This window comes from Fukomys damarensis, unplaced genomic scaffold (genome assembly GCF_012274545.1).
Source record: "Fukomys damarensis isolate Sample0158 unplaced genomic scaffold, DMR_v1.0_HiC HiC_scaffold_35, whole genome shotgun sequence".
NCBI lineage: Eukaryota > Metazoa > Chordata > Mammalia > Rodentia > Bathyergidae > Fukomys > Fukomys damarensis.
Window position 1 is genome coordinate 19,260,827 of NW_022900947.1, and position 15,527 is coordinate 19,276,353.

Consider the following 15,527-nt stretch of genomic DNA (forward strand, 5'->3'; position numbering starts at 1 on the left):
ATCTTACTTACTAGAAGTACCATTTGATCAACCTATTTTATGTACTTTTTTTTTGTTTGGTTGTTTTTTTTTGAGAAAAGGTCTCACTATGTAGTTGAGATTGACCTGAAACTCACTATGTAGAACAGGCTGGTCTCAAACTCACAGTGATCCTCCTGCCTCAGCCTCCCGAGAGCTGGGATTACAGGCATGTGCCACCATGCCTGGTTTCACTGTATTTTCTTTTGTGAATTGCCTGCTTCTTTCCTTTGCTCATATTTTAGACAATTTTTGTCATTAATTTATGGGCTTACTCTTATATTAAACATTTTAAAAGTATGGTACAGATACTTTCTCTTGGTTGGTTTCTTGTCTTTTGTAGTTTAGACACTTGGATAGGAAACCTGGTACTAACACTGACTTTCTGATGATTTAAAAAAAAATACCTCTGAGCTCTAGCTTCCTTATCTGTAATACAGAAGCAGCAACTGTACACACCTTTAGGGTTGTTGTAGGATTAGATCAGACCTACAACATTAGATTAGATAACCATAACTGTCTCATTATCTGGCTTACATAATAAGTGTTCAAAGGTAATTATTCATTATCATTCACTGCTAATTTAAAGAAGATTCTTCCATGTATAGCCAAAATGTCTACTCCCAACTTCTTCCTATTGAGTATAGGCGTATTTTCAAGAGGAAACAAAATAACATTGGGAAGATCTTTTAGGCTGAATAGTAGAAAAAAAATCACATCTGATTTTACTTTATAACTTCCACAATAGGTCTGCTTTATTTTTACTTCCAGCCAGCATCGTAGAAATCAAGTTGTTAGCACTGTGGGAGAAAGCTTGAATAGAAGTGAAATTCTGTTTTCATTCAAAAACTTTTAAAGCAAGTATATAAAAACACTTTTCATAACAGTCTTGGCCTGGGGAGATGTGGAGACATCTTGTCCTCTTCCTGTAAAATTACCCTCAGAGTTATTGTCCTTAAAACCACCTGTGTCCCCAGAGAGACCGAGCACCTCCTGCTGAAGCTGAGTGATCATGAGCCTTTCTGTAAGATCAGCCCTGCCCTACAGGACGCAGACCATTGTGATGCACTCGATTCCCCAACAGGCCTCTGCACAAGTGGGACCAGAAGAATTTTCCCCAGATTTCCAAATAGGAAGCAGAAGCTCCAAGGGTCAAGCTTTCCTTGACTTGCCCAGTCTGAGCTGGAGTCCCCTTGTAGAAACCTGCATCCTATTGTGCACAAACCTCTTTTGAACCACACTCAAGATGTATGCATACATCTTGATCTCCTCCACTAGATGAGTTCTTTGTAAAGAACTCTACCTTCTTCGTGGGTAATGCTTGCCTAGTGTAAATTAATGGAAGGAAGGAAGGAGAAAGGAGGTTTGAAGCGATCAACATCATACTTGGTAAGAAGTGGTAACCAGGTCTCCATAGACCATACCAAGCTCTCCTTCTTTAGATATACTTACAATTCTAAAATACTGTTTTAAATTATCCTATTGACCACAGGGGATAATTTTATAGGTCTGTGAAATTCAGCGGATGAACAGATTCACTTAAACACCTCCACAATCAAGTTACAGACTGTCCCATCAGCACCAAAGCCCCTGAGTGATTCTCCTATAGTCACAACTGCCCCACCCCCCCCCAGGACCATCTCTTCTTTGTTTTGCATTGCATCCCCATCTTTTTTTTTTTTTTTGAGATTACCTTAGAAATGGGATCATGCAGTATGTGATCTGAAAATGGTTTTTCTTTCAGCCTAGTGCATTTGAGATCTACCCAAGTGTTGTGCGTTCTAATAGACTTTTTTGTCTTTTGTTTTGCTCAGCAGCATTCCTTGGTAGGGATGGACCACGGTATTGTACTGTAGAAGATAATTTGGGTTGTTTCCAGTTTGGGGTGTTTATGAGTAGAACTAATATAAATGTCCCTGTACTGCTTTATTTTTGTTGTCATTGTTTTTAAGACAGGGTCTCACTCTGTAGTCCAGGCTGGTCTTGCCAAACCATTTTCCAGGGTGGATATATTAAGCGTACTTTCTGTAAAATTTTGTTTTTCTTAGTGTATGTTTTCAGTATATAATGGTTGCATTCATAGTGGGAGTTGGTTGATTCCTTTTAACCAACATTCCCTTCCTCTCTACCTCCTTTCCCCTTCCACTACCTTTTGGTCCCCTTCCCATCTGCAAAAGATCCATCTTCCAATTTCCTATAATCTATTTTTTATTTTGCTGTTTAATTTAAACTTTGAGTTTCTCATATAAGACAAATCATGTGGCTATTTAAGCGTGATTGTTGGACCTACTTCACTTAACATTATAGTCTCAAGGAACATCCATTTCCTTACAAATGACTCTGATTTATTCTTCTTTGTAGCAGAGCATGATTTCTATATCCACTCATCTGTGGATGGATACATAGGCTACTTCCAAGAGTTAGCTATCACGAGTCAGGGTCCTATAAACATGGCTGTGCACGTATTATTGCAATGCAATGTCTTTAGCTCTTTTAGGAAGATGCCGAGAATGGGAACAGCTGAGACGAGTGGAATTTCTGGTGTTGCTTTTCTGAGGACTCTCCATACTGATTTTCATAGTGGTTGTACTGGTTTACATTCCCACCAACAAAGTAGGATTCCTTTAATTCAAGCATTCTTACCTTTTTTTTAACCATACAGCCTTTAAAAAAAAAAAAAAAAGAAACATTTTTTTTCTTTTTTCCCTTGTAGTAGAAACTGCTTCCCATCTTCTCTTGTTTTACTCCAAAAGCCAGGTGCCTCTCAAACCTCCAGAGAGAGGAGGCGGCTAAGGGGCTACAATCCACTGCCCTCTGTTCCATAGCACCACTCTCCACCTTTCATCCCTGCTAAAGGAGGAAAAGGTGGGGACCAGGACAATGCTGGTTCATACCAGTCATTTTCCTTTAGAATGAGCCTGTGTCAGTGCATGAAGCCCTGACTTGGGGACCAAAAGTGGAACCATCAGGAGTAAGCTAGGTCCCCAGAGGGTCTTCGGCTCAGAGAAGAGATGCACCTTGGGGGGACTAGCCTTGGGAGTCCATGTCCTGGTGCACTCTGCCTTACACCCTGACTCTTTAGATTGGGCTGGGGTGACCTCCACTACTCCTCCTCCTTTCTGTACACGTGTATCAGTTCTTCACTCTCATTCCATAGGACTGGGCACAGGATTCTTTTTTTTTCTTTTTCTTTTTTCTCAGTACCAGGGATCAAGCTCAGGTCCTTGCACTTGCAAGGCAGGTGGCAGCACCAAAGAGCTGAATCCCTGGCCCATACAGGTTTCCTTTTGTCCACTCTTGTGTACTGTACTTTTAGATGAAAGGTTGATAAAGCTCGAGTACTGTAACTTCTCCTAGCCTGTCTCCTCTCTTTGTGTCTAATCATGCAGTTCTCCTAAAATGTTGTAGCACAGGCTATAAGATGGGAAATAGTCCTGTTCTCCAAAATGCTGGAAGAGACCACACTACTTCTAAAAATAAACTGCAATAATAATGAAGCCTTTATCTGTGATTTTGAACACAACTTTGTCAATGAGACATGACAATGTAAGCTTTCATAACCACTCATTGTGATGTTATACGAGCTGCCTCATTCATGACAGACTTTACAAACATAGGACGAAAAGAAGAGCTCTTTTTGCCTCTCTCTCTCTGTAGAATCTGGATGTAATGCAGATCCACATTCCTCTTCCAGGCCTCTGGCCAGCCCAGCAGGGGTGTGATCAGCCAATAAATCCCTCAGCCTTTGGTCTATGTGTAGCTCGGGGGCTGCTTGGTCCTAGGGTGCTGAGTCGCTGGAGATGGCTCTTCAAGAGGAACGGTGGCCCTGATCCCACCCCTCTGCCCTTCCTGCTGGAGAGCTCCTCCCTCATGCTCCTGCTGGGATCTCTGCAGTTCAGGAAGCAAGTTGCTGCAGACCTCAGCTCGGAGAGACCTTTGTGGTGCCCTGGCTGGGCAGTGGGCATAGCGGAAGCTTCTTGCCCACGGCTGGCCTTGCCACTTTCCCCAGGGGCTTGTAGACAGAGAGCAGTGAGAAGAGAGGACTCGGTTTTTCTGGGGATGGTGATTCTAACAGGGTCATGATGCCAAAATCCTAAGGTGGGAGTGGGGGTGAGGGGGCTGGGGGTGACGGACTTCACTTGTGCTCTTACTTCCTAGGCGTTCTGAACGACCTCTTCCTGAGTTCCATTGTGTGCACCTGTGACTCTCTCCAGCGTCTTCCTACTCCAGCGATGCCAACTGCTTAGCAGGGGACCAATGACAATGTATTCTCCAGACCAACAGGTCATGGTGGGGCTCAGCACTCTGTCATGCACAGTCCCCTCTCTGCCCCTCCACAGTGGGATGGTGCAGGAAAAGGCCCTCACCACGGGACAGCCCCATGACCTTTGTCTTCATAGCCTCCAGGACTGTGAGTCCATATGCTTCTGCTTATTATAAATTACTCAGTCCGTGATTTTCTGTTATAGCAGCACAAAACAAAGTAAGCAGATAATCCAGAGAAAGATTCCAGGTCCCTATCACAGCAGGTCTGGTTCCCGTATATTTAGTCTCTTAGAAGAGAGAGAAATAAATAGTTATCTGGTGTGGTCGACTGGGCTGCAGAGTCTCTGTTATATCAGCTTATCCCATACTTCCTTGGCTTGCCCCTTTATTTTATTTAAAACTTCTACTTGAATGCCCTCTTCTCAGAGCGACCTGCCATGATCACCTAATCTAAAATGTCACCATCCCCCATCTCTAGCCCTTTGACCTGCTGGTTTTAAATTATATCTATATACTACTATATTATTCAATATAATTTTTCCTGAAAAAATAGCCTTAAAGGATCTGGAAATTTTGAAATATGGAAGACTAAAGCAAGTATTCAAGGTTTTTTTTTTCTTCTATCTCCCAACAGCAAAAAAAAAAAAAAATTGAACACACAATCCCATTAGAGGTCCACTTATTGATTTATAAATTATGTAGGACATTTTTTGCTTTTGTTTTGTGGTACTGGTGGTCAAATCCACAGGCACTCTGCCACTGAGCTGTGTTCCCAGCCACTTTTTAATTTTTATTTTGAGACAGGTCTTGTTAAATTGCCCAGGTGGGATTTGAAGTTGGGATCCTTCTGCCTCAGCCTCCCAAGGTTCTGGGATTACAGGCATGTGCCACCATGCCTGTCTTTATGTAGATAGTTTTGATGCTTTTTTTTTTTTTTTTTGCAGTGCTGGGGTTGGAGCCTAGGGTATTGTGCATGCTAGGCATCCCCAGCCAACTTATGGAGAAGGAAAATAGAAATGTAACATCCAAGCTCTTGGTGAATTATCTCCTGCACTCACATGAGGTCCATGAATTAGAGAGCGTGTAAGAGGAGGCCAGGATCAGAGCTGACAATGGGAATGGAGTGAAAATACAGGGGCCAAGGAAAAGCCAGCAGGGAGTCATGGGACCTGATGATCTTCAAGGGCATCGTGTATCCTCAAACCTTTTCTGATGCGGCAGATAGTCCTTGGATGCCTTTGGCTCTGGTGACAGATTCAAGGAGCTGGCTCTTGTTAATGACTGATGTAGCACCCATGACCACCACAAACATGATGTAAAGGAGAGGATATCATGCTTTCCTTTACCAGGGGATCTTGGGCAGGAGGAGTAGGCATAGTTCCTTTTTTCCTTCAATTCCCCTAGTGTGTGGAGTGTGTGTGTGTGTGTGTGTGTGTGTGTGTGTGTGTGTTGCTTTTGTTTTCAGCAGGCAAACTCTCCGTCATTTCTAGTCATCATCCACAGGTCGGAACTGGGCTGTGTGGGCCAGTGCACTCAAAGGCAAGACTCTCAAAAGCTAGGAAGTACCACCATGTTTTAGAATGAGAAACAAAGCAGAAGTATTGGGAGGGAAGCTCTGATAAGGAGGGATCCTTGTTGCTTATAAAATGTGGGAAGATTTTTGTAAGGAGCTGGACTTTCCAGTGCCTACCCTCTGCACTGTAAGCCCAGCAGGCGCCCCCGGCAGCTGTTCTGCAGAGCTGTTCCTTGTTATCTCCTCTCCCCACTCTGGTTCTTCTCTTAGTGGCAATTTCCCTCACTTGCAGGAACTGACTGCTCAGATCATCCAGCCTTCTCTTGCTTCTGGCTGCCTTGAGAGAAACTTTATTTATGATCCATTTTTTACACTGCCTCTGTGCTCTGGATGTGTTTCTTCTTTACTTTATTAAACAGAACATTCTCTGGTTTAGAAAGATTGGGTATTTTCACCTTTATCAGTATATGGAAAACCAGCATTATTATAACTTCATCATCCCAAGGACACAGGCACAAGTCCCTGGGGTCAGAGCACAGACTGTGGACGTGACTGTAGGACCTGGTGGTATTCCTCTGCGTTCATCCTGCTGAGCTAGGTCTGTGCAACCGAGTCTGGCCTGGGGCCGATTTTACTAGCAGGAGCATCCTCAGATCCTCATGCAAACAGGGTGTTGATAAGATTCTCCCCACTCCTCCTCCAGATGCATCAGGATCTTAAACACCCACTGGAGTCCCAACAAATACACCTGCAAGGTGTGTGTGCTCTTGTTGAAACAGCGTGGGCTTTGCCATCTGCAAAATCTGAACTTGAAAGGGATTTCATCATGTGCTCAGCCTGTGACCTTGGCCAAGTTGCCTTTTGGAGTGTTGGGTCCCTTATCTTTATGTGACAGAGAAAAAAGGGAAAGATACACAGTTATGAGTATTTGCAGTTTTACACACACACACACACACACACACACCAAGCTATAATGTGACAGTGAGAATTCTTTGCCTGTTTGATCGGGTGCTGGGGCTGGATCAGTTACTCTGTCAAAGTGAGAAATGGAAAAGAGAATTATGGAAACCAAGAGAGGCCAGATCACGCTACCCAAGTAAGAAAGCTATGGAGAGTGGTGTCGAGGCAGAAAGGAGCAAGTGGGAGCCGTTTTCCTGGAAAAATGTAAAGACAGGATCTTGCAGCTGCATCTTAACGAAATGTATCATTTTGGCATTTCCAAGAAGCAGACACCACATGGAAACAGGAGAGCAGTTTTCTGAAGAAATGTTAGTAGGATAAAGAGAGGGAATAGCAGCAGCAGGAGGGAGGTTTGATGTCTATATAGAAGTAACAATTGGATATAAGAGGAGCTTCCACCACCACTGCAGCTCAAAGGAAGACTTGACTAGGCTGAAGGGGCACCCAGAACAAAGATGGTGCATGAGAAGGGTCCTAGGTGGGCAGGAATGGCTGGGCCCTATGGCCACACTGTGCTCAGTTAGTCACTGGGACCGGCCCAAAGAGGGCTTGCTGTGGTCTCTGTCAGCAAGCGCACTCTTCTCTGAAGGTTCTCTCTAAGGGTGATTAGAGAGGCACACCCCACTTTTGTCACAGAACTTGGTCTTCGATGGTCCTACGCTCTTATCCTCCATCATGGTTCCTGGGCTAATGGGTGCTGTTGCTGTTATTGTATTTTATTATTGTTAAAAGTTATCACAGAGTTAGTGGCTTTAAAAAAACACAAATGTATGATCTTATAGTTCTGTACATTAGAAATCTAACAAGGGTCTCATATAGCTAAAAGCAAACGTCACCCAAGGCCATGTTCCTTTCTGCAGGCTCCAGGGGATTTGTTTTCTCATCTTTCTTGGGTTCTAGAGGCTGAAGCCTTTCTTATACCCCATCATTTTGACCTTTCTTCTATGATCACATCTCCCTCTCTCACTCCTTTCTTTCTCCCTTTTCTCTCAATTTTAAGGGCCCCTGGAATTACATGGAGCCCACCTAAAAAATCCAGGATAATTTCCCTGCCTAAAGATCCTTAATCACATCTGTAAACTACTGCTCAGCCTGTAACATAACGTGTCCAAACCTCCCAGTGGTGAGGGTAGGGACGTCTTTGGGGATCATTGTTCTGCCTGTTGTAGAGACTGAGTTTTCAGTTCTAACTACGTCTTGGAACAAAACATCCACAGAGCCAGCCAGGGACAGAGGGAGGGCAAATAGTTTTGTGTGGAAAAAAAAAAAAAGGTGAACTAGAAAATTGGATTTTTTTTAAAAATCAAGAATGATGGTGGAAGTTATGAATGGAAAAAAACTTGCAAGCCATATCTTTGAGATATTTTTGTTCAGGAAAAAAAAATAAGAAGGAGAGGATTGATTTGGGGGTAGAAGTATATCAAATCTCCAGCAAAAAGAACACAGATATAATAATTTCAGGGTAGTTTCATCTGCAGCTAGTTCTTTTTGTCCAATAGCTTATTACCATGAACATAAATATCAGTCACATGATCAGAGCTTCAAAAGAAACACATTAACAATAAAGCACACAATTACCTATATGAGATGAAAAATCTTGATATACAGCAAAATTGAGAAAAATTTTATTTTTTTCAGAAGAGCACCCATTTTATTCTAATAAAATAAATTGTATTCTAATAAAGTGTGAAAACTGTATTAGAGTAAGGGTTACAGGATGGCCTTCATGAGTGCTCAACATTTTACTTCATAAAGATATAAAAACGCATGCATGTAACGAGTGAATAGAGATCTTTAGCTTTAGTGAGATCATTTTGTCAACATCGAGAAATAATACATTCTGGGGATGAGCACTCTGGATATAAACAATGTGGTGAGAAGTCTTTCAGCCAATACTCAGTATTTACTCTTCACCACAGAATTCACACCATGGATAAAGCCTATGAATGTAATGGGTGCAGAAAAGCTTTGAGCAAATGCTCCTACCTTACTAGATACAAAAGAACCAACAACAAAGATGATACTGATGAATGGAGCGACTATGAGAAGATAGGATCATCAGCCGTGGTTCCTGCTCTGCTAACACAAGAGACTCCTCCCGGAGAAAAGCACTGTGAATATAAAGATTGCAGGCAGTCTTTTATGCAGAGCTCCAACACCTACCAACATTGCAGAATTCACACTGGCTGAAGATACCCATGGGGCGATGGATGTGGACAGGACTTTAGTAGCCTGGGGCAATTCATACGATGAATAAGCCCTTGAGTATAAGAAATGTGGGACACCACTAGTCACTGTTTGGCTTTTATTCCTATCAGAGGGTTCATGCTTGAGAATATAGGTGAAACTTACCTCCTGTAAATGTCATTGTTTTAATATCAGAAAACTCCCAGCAATGGGAACTCTCTGAAATTGGCAATGCCTTGGGTCATGGCTAAAGCTATTGTCAGAGAATTCTCAATGAGGAGAAATTCAAGTGAAAAGGCAAATGAGTAATTTGACTATACAGATAGCAAATCAGGAGAAAGGTGAAAAGAATCTACTTGCGTATGTGAATACATAAGCAGATTTTCATTACTATTTCACAATGAGTACTGGAGAATAAAGTCAAACCATAAAGTTTTTTTGTCTGTTTGGACTGCTGTAAGAAAATACAATAAACTGGGAGGCTTCTGAACAACAAGTATATATTTCTTGTGGTTATAGGCACTGCAAAGTCCAAGATTGAGATACCAACAGATTTGGTGTCTGTCGAGGCCCACTTCCACAGGTGGCATATGCTTTTGCTGTCCTCACATGGGGTCAGTGATTGCCGAAATCCTTTGGCTCTAATTCTAGGGACCTTAAGCCCATAACCAAGTGACCCCCCCCCCCGCAGGCCTCACCTCTTAATCCCACTACATTAGTGATTAAACCTCAGCACATGAATCTGACAGGGAGACAAACATTCAGGCCATAGAAAACATTAGGGACTTTGGTCTTGTAGTCAAAATACCTTCTAAGTTGAGGCTGGGTCATGCTCGCTTGGGCAGCACATATGCTAAATTGAGGCTGTGGCTTAAAAGAGGCCATTGTTTCTACTGCCAGAGGCTGAAGGCAGCTTCTTTAGAAGGCGGCTTCTCCAGTGTGAGAAAGGGCAGTCACATTGGTTTTCAAAGACTTTGTCTTTTAATGTTGTATATTTTAAGAATTGTAAATGAGTCGATTTTTAATGGATAAAATGATGAGACTATATTTTAAACAATCCTGAGGCAATATTGAGAAACTAAGTGTGCGCCAGAACCAAAAGCTTCTAAGCCAGGTGCAGAGTGGCACACACTTGTAAACTCATCTGTTTGGGAGGCTGAGGCAGGAGGATTACAAGTTTGAGGCTAGTCTGGGCAACAGTGTGAAGGCCCTATATTTAATTCCCAGTACTGCAATCAATCAATCAATCTGTAGAAAGGACTGGGAATGTAGCCCAGCACTTGCTGGGATCAGTCCCCAGGACCAGTGAAAAAATTAGGTTTCTGGGTGAGAGAAGTCTGATCATTCGCATGGCCCTGGCAATGGGGAGGAAGACCCGAATGAGACCAGAGGAGCCCAGTGACGCAGAGTTGATGGTAAATTTACAGTCGTAAGCACAGTTGTTGTATGTGGAAAAAACCATCCTGGCACAGGTCAAGCTGGCTGCTGTGGCGTCCAAGAGAAATGCTTGTTTCAGTACCAGAGAGCCTGCAGAGGGCAAGAATGGCCCCGACAGCTGGGCCTCAAGGGCACGATCTTCTCCAAGACTTTGGCGGGACTGGCTCTCAGACCACAGTGAACATGAGGGTTTGGGGTTAGCGTGCTGCTTGGCTTAAAACTAATTTAACACAGTGTATAAATGAAAACTATTGATTGTGGGAGGGGGATACTGTTGGACTTCTACAGGCAGAAATCTTTGGGAGATTGGAGAAGACAGAGGATAGAGAATGTTAGGTGGCCCAGAGTGGCGGTGCGTAGGGAGAGGGGACAGGCGGGCCCTGCCCTACTTCTCTGCCCTCCTCCGCTCTGCCTTCCCATCCCGTTCCCAGCGACACAGTGAAGGTTTGCTGTGCTCTGTGTGCTATCAGTTTAGATTTGTGCTTCTGTTAAAGCAGCACTGTTTTACTGGGCCATTGTTAACATACCAGGTTATTGTGACATCAGCCTTGGGTATGACAGGAGCTCATCCAGCAGTGCCACTAAAATCCCTTGGCATACCGTCTGTCAAGCAACCAAAATGTCCCTGTCACTCTTCTATTTGGTGAGAGTGAAGGAATAAGCCAAGGCAGTCATGTTTCTGATTCCTTTGTTTCAGTAAGTGGTAATTTTTATCTTCCTTTTCTTAATATCAGGGAACATTTGGATTTAGGAGATAATGCCACTAAAAAGTATTGTGGTCTCATTAAATGCTGATTTCACACCTGTGCCGATGGGCAATCTGCCATTGATAAGGATTTGCTTAGTTACGATAATAATGACTAATATTTGTTGCTTGCACGGTAGAGTTTTCACGTGTTACTTTACTTCATGCTCGTGGTACACCTGTAAAGTCAGCATCGTGTCATCCCATTCTATGGCTGAAGAAGACTAAGCACGGAAAGGGTCTTGAAACACTTGCTAAGGTCGTGGCCCAGGTGAAATTTAAACCAATCTCAGCCTCCTGAGCTGCTCCCTCTAATGGGACTGCTTTCTACTCCGGCGTGAAGGCGACCTGTTTCCTCTAGAGAAATAAGCGATATCTAATGGTCCTGCCCACGCAGACCATAACAAGTTAAATGTTGGACAAATGTTTGCTTTTCATAAAGTAAACCTTAACGCCTCTATCTTTCCAAATGTGTGTAGTTCCCACTCTAAGCCACTCCGGGAGCCAGGGAACACAGGCAGCCTGAGAAGGCCTTTATTTACATTTCAAGAAGGGAGTTGGGCATTTTTCTTGTCTACACAGTAGCGCTGATGTCCTTAGATCTCATTCCAGGTTCCTGAGGTTGTCTGCTCCTGTCTGTTCCCATCCCCGGTTAGCAAGACTGAAGGCTTCCCCCTCATCCTCGGGATGCTGAGACCCCTAGTTACCAGTTCCGGACAGATATGCCTATGCCAGAAAACAGTGCTTCCAAAAATTACCATTTTGTTCTTTCATTTTAAAAAGAAGAGTTTATTTGTTTTTTGGTGGAGGTTTGAGGCAGGGTCTCACTATGTAGCCCAGGCTGGTTTTGAACTCGCTGCAATCCTGCTGCCTCAGCCTCCTGATTTCTAGGGTAAAAAACAAAAAGTTAAAAAATAATTATGAGAGTTTTAGGTTCATGGTAAGGTGGAAGAAGGTACAGAGAATTCTTATATATAGCGGGGACCCTCTACACACACCCTCCTCCTCCCACATCCACAGTTCGTGTGAGGTTTCATCTACACATGTGCAGTGTGACATGTATCATGACTATCAAATGGCTACTTCGATTTCCCTAAAAGACCTCTGTGCTCTGCCCATTCGTCCTTCCTTCCCTCCAATCTCTAGCAACTATCGATCTCTTTATATGGCCACAGTTTTGCCATTTTACTCCATTTTAAAACTGTGGTCCTGCTTAATTTGTTTTCAAGGCAGCATTCATTTTTCTTGTGAATGCTAGAACTTGTGCTGAATTAGTTAATTAATTCATAGTGTCTCACTACATAGTCCAGGCTGGCCTCGAACTCAAGATCCTCTTGCCTCAGCCTCCCTAGTGATCTCTTTATTTTTATTTTGTTCATTTAGATTTTCTCCTATTATTCAAAGTCAGTGGTGAGTGATATTAATATCTTATATTTGAATAGCGAGTAATACTGAATAGTTATAATTAAAGAGTTCCTTTATTATTACAAGTGCTCTCCTATGTATTACCCTAATCTTCTCAATAACTTTATATTTATACTCATCATACAGACGAGAAAGTCGAGACTCGGTCATTCTTGGTGATTTGCCCCGTGGGAGTGCAGTGAACGTGTTGTTTACCAGTACGCATTTTCCTTATTGGTACAATCCCTATTTTCGTTGGTCAGCTTCTCCATCCTCAGGGTGTGAGGTTCTTGAACAGTGGAGCCAACGGACAGTTCCAGAGTGGAGCATCGGAGTCATATGAGAATTGAGAACCTCTGAAAGTCAGTCAGTGATCCCCCCATGGCCAACTGGTGTTAGTTTTGAGCACAACCTAAAGCTTGAGGAGGGACTGCAGGAGAAACAAGGCAACTGAAAATGGAGTTGATGCAGAAGGACTCCAAGCTTGTAAAAAGTCACCATCATTATCCCTGGGTTGGGCGTTTCCTTTCTTCTTTTGCTTTGATGTTTTTGGAGACAGGTAAGTCTCACTATGTAGACCAGTTTGGCCTTGAACTTACTATGTAGTCTTTGGATTCATGGTGATCCTCCTGCCTCAGCTTCCCCAGGTGCTGGGTTTCTATGCCTGTGCCCCACACCCAGTTCTGGGTGGAAGTTTCAGTTGAGAAAGCCATGACACTGCCCTCTGGCTTCCTCCAGGTGAACTCACAGTCAAAGGTTGGAGAAGTGCTGTGCCAACTCACCTGTCTCCAAGGCCAGCAGGCTGGCACGGCTTAGGGCCCCCTCTGAAGGCTCTGAGTGTGACTGGAAGAGCCTGAGGGGCCTCATGTTATGATGCCACCCCTCGTCTGCCCCCAGAACCCCACGCTTCTCCTAGCAGCTGCATTTTTGCTTGTTTAAGGATCTTCCCTAACAGCTTTCCGGTGTGAAGACAGAGCTAAAAGTGTCAAACTTGTAATACTCAAGGCCACCTGTTTTCATTTTGAGTAGAGAAGTGACCTTCCCTGTTTTCCAGGACTTCTTTTATTCTTGCTGAGAATTAAAAAGCAATAGCTAATGGCTTTGCAGCAGTGACTTGCCATTCTCGGAGTATTCTAGAATAAATGCCAGCAAGGCTGGTTGACGGAACACATTCAGTTTCTGAATATTCTCAGCCATTCTCTGTTTGTAGAGAAAGAGATGAAAGAAAAGCCAATAGAAGCTCCTGACCTTGGCGATGATATTTTCAGTCTCTTTCTTGTTGTCTGGCATTATTTTCCTCTCCGGGATTTCTGTTAGCACAAAATTAACACACACATATTGTAAAAATTCATATGATAACATAAAACTGAAAGCATAACCCTGTTCCCCATGAACCTACCTTTCCCAGGCCAACTCTACAGAAATAATCACTGTTAACAAATTGTATTTGAAACTTTTCAGACAACTTTTCATGCATTTCAAATATACTTTGGAAAGAAAGAAACAGTACATATATGTATAAAGAAAATATTCTCTGCTCACACTCCATTTTCACTTGCTTTGGGGAATCACTGGGATTATTTTTATACTGTTCTGTAATTATCAGAATATATGACACTGTGCAGGCCAACAAGTGCAACTCCTTCTCTCTGAAGGTTACATCATAGTTTTTCAGTTTGGTTTGACTGCGATCTAGCCAACCATTCTCCAATTGACAGTTGCTTGAATTGTGCGTTTTCTATGATTATACCATATTTTTGATGAATGTTGTCAAATGATGATCCCAAACAGTGGTATCCGTTTGTGCGGCCATACAAGTATAAGAAAGTACCTGTTTCTCAACATGATTGCCAACACTGCAGGTAATGAAGTTTTATATTTTTACCAGGAAATAAGTAGAAAATGGAATTATGTTACTATTATTTTAAATCCATGCCTTTTACTCTTATGAGGAATTTGTTGCTTTTTAATATTTCTTAGCCACCATAAATATTTCCATAGAGAATTGCCTTGATATTTATTTATTTATTTATTTGTTTGTTTGTTTATTTTGGGGGGTACTGGGGGTTGAACTCAGGTCCTTGTGCTTGTGAGGCAGGCAGCAGAACCGCTGAGCTAAATCCCTGGCTCGAGAAATTTTTTATCATATTTCTATCATATCATTTACCATATTACTATTGTACTGCTTGAATTTTCCCTCCTGATTTTGCAGAAACTCTTTATATTGTTATATATACAGTGGTAACTCATTTACCCTACTAACTAGAAGATTTCCCTGTATTTTTATTTAGTCAAAATTGTTGGTTTTTCCTGATACTGTGATGTTCTTTGTTTCATTTGATGATTGGAACAATATTTCTCAGTATATTTTTTGTACTTTTAGTTTACTAAACTTTATGTGGTATGAAGTAGGAACTGAACTGGTAGTCTGTCACTACAGCACATTTTAGTGAGTTCCAGTTCATCCTTTTTCTTCTGGTTTGAAGTACCATCTTTATTGTGTTTCCTAAGCCCATCTTTATTCTATTTCTAGATTCCCTGTACTGTTCCAACAGGAACTGTTTGTGGATTGTGAACTAGTACTGAAGTTTACCATACTGCTCTGGAACCATACTGCCTGGATTAAGTCCCAGCCCTGCCATTTACCAGCTCTGTGACTTTGGGAAAGTTTCAAGATCTTTCCTGATCTCATTTTCTTCTTCTGGAAAACATGAACAATAGCAATATCAGCCTAATCATGTTGTGATGATTAAATGGAATAAGACACACTGAGCATTAATAAAATTCCTGGCTTCTTATAAGTGATAATTTCCTAGGTAACTTCGTCTGAGCACCTACCACATGCTAACATATTCCTTTTGTCAGTGTTTTAAAGTTTCCGATTAAAAATAATAAATAAGATCTAGAAACGTTAAGTGACTTACCTGATGTGTGAATCATGGTTCTAAACCCTGTTTGTCTCATTGTAAGACATATGCCATTTTCAATTTCTTTTTC

General features: G+C 42.3%; 1 long non-coding RNA gene across 1 annotated transcript; it reads left to right on the forward strand.

Moving 5' to 3' along the window:
- Positions 1-10,947: 10,947 nt before the first annotated feature.
- On the forward strand, positions 10,948-15,314 carry LOC104851304. Its single transcript, XR_777173.1, has 4 exons — positions 10,948-11,077; positions 12,794-13,089; positions 14,322-14,392; positions 15,064-15,314. It is a non-coding gene; the product is annotated as an uncharacterized LOC104851304 (long non-coding RNA).
- The last annotated feature ends 213 nt before the right edge of the window (positions 15,315-15,527 follow it).